Below are 6,000 nucleotides of genomic sequence, written 5' to 3'. Positions count from 1 at the left end.
CTGTTGTAGCGGGACATCAGCTCACGCAGCACTTGCTCTCCAGCTTTCAGCCGTACAACACATAGTTATATTCGCGCATTCATCTATAGTTCGTTGCACCCACCCACCCACCCTGTTTTCCTTAATTCCAAGTTATTCAAGCTTTGCTGTTGTCAATTGGTGGAATTTTACTGGAGCATAATGTTTGTATATAATGATGTTGTCATGAATAAAATGTTGCGGATGGGCGGGGTGCTGGTGGACTGCATTACAAGTTACATTTGGCGTCTTGGGATACATCCCAAATTATAAATTATTTAGGATAGGGTTGCCCGCTTTACAGCAGATGGCTTAGTGTCCGCTTTACAGCGGATGGTCAGCTTGGCAACAATAGTTGCCCTCGCTCATGGTTTGGCAATGGTACTTGCCTGGCAGCGATAGCTGCATAGCAACATGGGTTGCTTGGCAACGGTAGTTGCAGGGCAGCGGGCGCTGCATTGGTAAGCAGCATGGGTTGCTTGGCAACGGTAGTTGCAGGGCAGCAGGCGCTGCATTGGTAAGCAACATGGGTTGCTTGGCAACGGTTGTTGCAGGGCAGCGGTTGCTGCAGTTGGGGCTGCTTAACAGGGGTTAAGCTCATTGCTGCAGTCCACCAGTACCTCCACATCCGCGACCATTTCATCCAATAATATCTCTTGTCTTAATTTGAAGTTCCGCTATCATGCATGATGGCGGAGCCTGTCATAATGGAGCCATGTCCTTATATAATATTAATTAAGTTACTTTATAGCAGCAAAATCCCCGATTCAAACAGGAATGCCGATTAGTTGAGCCATGATATATGCATGGAGTATAAGAAGACAACCTCTATCGTCCGTCTCCTTGAAACAGTTGGGTAAGTCCATACACAGGACCGTGTAGGTACATGGTCCTGTGGTCCATAACAGCGGCCTTGCTGTATAACAATCTACATGCAGTAACCAGTCGGTTCAGTGGCCGCAACTCATCGGTACACTACGTCTCAATAATTCACTTTTCAATTCGGAACGACTAGATGTTTTGTTCCACGAATGCATGTCATGTAGCTTCTGAAAATGTGGATAAACCGCGTTTGAGAACCTTATGTAAAGCACGTGAACTCTTGTTCGTGAACAGCCTTGTCGGTATCACAGAACATCCAATCATACAAGCCTCGTTTGGCCTCGATCACTTCCTGGTTAAGATGTTACGGAAACCTGCATGCGTCATAAATCAAACTCGCGACGAAGGCTCAACTGACACAGACGCTCACTCGACCACATCCGCTTTTTGTCGAACTTCAACTGAATACAGTGATACGGCCCTTAGGTGCGTGAGTATCAAATAATCACGTAAATAGAGTTATGTCCCTCGGCTGCGCCAGGGTCTGATAATGGTTTGTTCGAATTCGTCCAGAGTATGAAACTTGATTTGTTATCACAAATCTGTCCTCGTTGTCTTTTTCGAAAAGTGAAACGATCTGTGTTATTTTCGGCCTTTGTCTCCCACATTTAACCACACGCCGTGATATGTCGATAACACTGTCTGGCGATAAACACAACTCACTCGATGTTTGTTGAAATTGATGTTTCGTTTCTGTCACAAACTCTAGAAATAACTGCCAGATCAGGATAGACTGCGAGATCAACACTTGTGTATTGCGTGTATGTTTTTACCACCAGAATTCTCCTGTCCAGCTTAGAAAAGGTCGCACACGGGTGAAACTGATAAGAAATACCCCATAGGTAGTAATCAGTTATCGACGATTGTAAATGTCGTGGTTGTAAGATCGTCTTGTCAGCATTCATACCACAACGACCTACAGTGTGTGGCCGAAACAGAAAACTGGGACGGCAGGGAGCTGGCATTCTCAGAGGATGACATGCATACACGCGGAAGTCAGTTTCCCCTACTAAAGGTTAGACAAAGTCTGTTTTCACGATTTTATTCCATCCTCGGAACCCATTTGTGTATTTTCTGCTACTTGCATCACGTTATTAGTTATTTAAGTTCTCCTAGCGGCTGTATAGACGTACAGTTGACAGACTTGTGGGAAACATATTGTAAAAAAGAAAATATTAATGAATAGGCTCTATATGTTTCTCTCAAAGTTACAACCATGGCAGAACCGTAATTCCATTGAAAAAATGTGAAAAGGTGAGAGTAGATGGAATGCATTTAAAGCCATTTAGATCAGTATATCCGCAACATCACGTACCAAAGACAATCACTGGATTGTCTGGTCCAGACTCAATTATAATTACAGACCGCCGTCATACAGCTGGAATATTGCTGAGTGCGGCGTAAAACAACAGACATACCAAAGTAATGCAAGTGGCAGTGTTGGCTAAAGATAATATTATATGTGGCGAATCTGAGATTCGAATCCACGATCAGCGGATACTGACACGGATAAGGAGCATAACTCTGCACAGAGTTTACCATCCCTACCCCGGAAAGAGTATTCCAGCAATATTCACGGCGGGGGGCACCGGAACTGGGCTTCAAATATTGTACCCATATCGGGAATCGAACATGGGTCTTCGGCGTGACAAACGAACGCCCTGTCCCGGACAATGAGTGAGTGAGTTGGGTTTAACGCCGTTTTTAACAGTATTCCAGTTATATCACGGCGTGTCAGCTTAATGTGTGAGGAAAGCCCGAAGTCATGCAGGTCTCAAACGTTTACCATGCACTTTGGCGAAACCCACGAGCACGGGTATGGTGCTGACAAACATAATCGGAGCGAACCGGGATTCGAACCCACGATCATAGGTTTCTGACGTGCCCAAGGGACGCAACTCTGCACAGCGAATCGTAGGGCCTTAGACGACTGGGTCACCCGTGCCCCCTGCCCCAGAAAGAGTACGTCCACACTAAATGATCAATGAACTCTTCACCAATAACACAACATAGGACACTTTCAAGGTAAAAGTGGTATTGTGAGAGAATGGTATTGTGTTAGACTTGAATAATGAATGTTACAACTCCCACGTCGCCAGTGACAGCCTTGGACGGCTCAGTCTGCTGATTACGACTGTGTCCCCTTGATGTGTTCCTTATTGAAGAATGGACGTATGGACATATCGGCGCTGAACACTATAGAGTAAACGCGAGTGACTGAGTTTTTTTTTTACGCCTCTTTGAACAGTATCTCAGTATGGTCATGGCGTGTCACCATGGCATCGGGGAGAATTTTAAGCCCGAATGATGAAGACATTTACCACTTAGGTGAAACCAACAAACACGGGTGTGGTGTTAACAAACCTTAAAATATAATCAAGGCCAATCTGGGATTCGAACCCACGATCACAAACTGCTCGCAGACTCAAGGGACAAAGGTCTGCACAGGGCATTGTCCCGCCCTAAACGACTTAGACCCTCGTGGCCCCACAAGCCGACAGAAGTCCGCATGGCAATGGAAGCGCCTTCATATTTATGGCCCTGATAAGCTGTCATACTTATATCACGTTTGTTGAACAGCTGATGACAGAATGTTGAATCTAGAGATCTACAAATAGGCCAAGCTAGTGCTGACGTTCTTCCGCGTTTTAGACGCAAGTATTTCGTACCATTGGAGAATGACAGTGACACAAGGTTATTCATGATGCTGATCGCTGTGGTACTTGACACTGGCAGGGGAGGCCAGCATTCACGTTCGTTTCGCTGTACGACGATGTGATTCAAACGAAAATGATCAATGCTGCGAAATGTAGAACTGGGGGAAAAAAGTTAAAACAAAACTACACAACTACTGATAAATCAACATACGTCGGCATCAACAACAGGTAGGTGACCATATATATTAACAGTTGTGATGTCAATTTATCATTTGTTTGTTAAAGAGGAAGCTATAATCGGATCAACATGACAGATAACTCCATGTAAATATATCTCACTGAAATGAAAGAACATGCAGCGTTTTGGACATAATTTTCTTCATTCCTGTGTTGGATTCTTTTATGATAATATGCAGAGAACGGAGGTATAAATGAAGGGAGATTACTGTACGTTCAGACTATTGGGGAGACCGGGGTGCTTTGGGACACGGGGTGCATTGGGACATTCCCCCAAACTGCTATTTATAGGTGTACAATCACATGATCATTTACACTAAAGGAAGTGACATCATACACCGTGGCACTATTTGTAGCAGGGGTGGAAGCAGCACCCATTGAAGTTTGGTAAGTTAAATGTAATTTTCAGACCCCTATTGTTGAAGCTTTATATGCCAAAGTGTTCCATCTTTCAGTTGATGTATGAGTTTTATTCAAAACAGTGATATCTTAAAGGTATTCTGCCAAGAGATGAATTTCATTTTGTCACATGGTTATGTCATGCAGCCATTAAAAAAATGCAAGCGTAGCTTCAGGTCGCATTGGGACATCGTGCCCGGGGTGCATTGGGACATGTGATTCTAAATGACCAGCATGTAATCATTATTATGAATTCAAAATGTAATTAATTTGACATTTGCTTTGGATTTGTTTCTTGAACTTTGATGAAATATCAATGAAAGCTACTTTTCTAGTAGGTTCAATGACTTTTCTCCTTGGCCTTCCAGTGGAGCTTATTGAGCTGATCTACAGATATCTTCCGGTCAAAGAATTAGTTACATTCTGACATTTAATTAGTTGTTTCTTTGTGAAGTTAGCATCCTGAAAAAGAACTAGTTATATACAGACAAGATCTATCCAAATTTCAAAGATCTATGGCCATGTCTTTGTTAATGTCCCAATGCACCCCAGTATGTGTCCCAATGCACCCCAGCCTGGGGTGCATTGGGACAAAAAAAATATTTTTTTTAAAATCACTGTGTTTCAGTTAATTTCATGTTTGTGAAATACATTTTTTGTTCAGTGATTCATTATTAAAGTGTTGATTAGAAGAAGTGTCAATTTCTTTATGAATCCATTTCAGGTGGGATGTAGACTGGATAATTCAAATTTTGTCCAAATGCACCCTGGTCTCCCTTACTAGCTATATTAGCAGTCACCATGCATATATATAGGACAAGTGCCGGAATACTCACATAACAATTCAGAGAGAATAGAGGAAGTTGGAAAATTTACAGAGAACAAGAGATTAGAGGAATAGGGAATAAACCGAGAATAGCTGGACACAGGTAGAGTATTGGCAAATACGATAAACAGAATAGAGGAGTAGGGAATAAACAGAATAGTAGAAAAGAGGCACATGGAATAATCAGTAGAATAGAATAGACGTAGAGTGAATATGCAGAAAACAGTAGAACAGAGGAAGAGGGAATAAACACAGAAGAGTACAAGAAAGGGATTATACAGAGAGCAGTAGATCAAGGGAAGAGGGGTTTACACAGAGAGCAGCACAATAGAGGAAGAGGGATTATACATAGAACAGTAGAACAGAGAAAGAGGGATTTATACAAAGAACAGCACAATAGAGGAAGAGGGATTATACATAGAACAGTAGAACAGAGAAAGAGGGATTTATACAAAGAACAGCACAATAGAGGAAGAGGGATTATACATAGAACAGTAGAACAGAGAAAGAGGGATTTATACAAAGAACAGCAGAATAGAGGAAGAGGGATTATACATAGAACAGTAGAACAGAGAAAGAGGGATTTATACAAAGAACAGCACAATAGAGGAAGAGGGATTATACATAGAACAGTAGAACAGAGAAAGAGGGATTTATACAAAGAACAGTAGAACAGAGAACAAGGGTATATATATATATATTTAAGATGAAAGTCATTTTGTGGGGAGACATGTATGAGGTTCCTGTGCTAGGGACCAACTACTGCCAGGAATCTTTGTGGGGTGACATGCATGAAGTGTGTGTGTGTGTGTGTGTGTGTGTGTGTGTGTGTGTGTGTGTGTGTGTGTGTGTCCATGCTTTCATCCATATGTGTGTGTGTGTGTGTGTGTGTGTGTGAGCGTGAGTGCGTACGTCAGTGTCTGTGTGTGTCCATGCTTTCATCCATGTGTGTGTGAGTGTGTGTGTGTGTGTGTGTGTGTG

At 42.6% G+C, this 6,000-nt stretch overlaps 1 protein-coding gene across 1 annotated transcript in view; it reads left to right on the top strand.

Moving 5' to 3' along the window:
• The first annotated feature begins 3,476 nt into the window (after positions 1-3,476).
• Positions 3,477-6,000, top strand: part of LOC139473353 (uncharacterized) — a 55,490-nt gene continuing 52,966 nt past the window's right edge. The window contains exon 1 of the mRNA XM_071255887.1: positions 3,477-3,785. The gene's annotated coding sequence lies outside the window, so the exon portion shown is untranslated. The remainder of the gene's footprint in view (positions 3,786-6,000) is intronic.

The sequence above is a fragment of the Haliotis cracherodii genome, unplaced genomic scaffold (genome assembly GCF_022045235.1).
Source record: "Haliotis cracherodii isolate W230 unplaced genomic scaffold, xgHalCrac1.p SCAF_28, whole genome shotgun sequence".
In the NCBI taxonomy this organism is placed as follows: domain Eukaryota; kingdom Metazoa; phylum Mollusca; class Gastropoda; order Lepetellida; family Haliotidae; genus Haliotis; species Haliotis cracherodii.
Note: the sequence above shows the minus strand (reverse complement) of the source record. Positions and strands in the feature narration are given on the sequence as shown.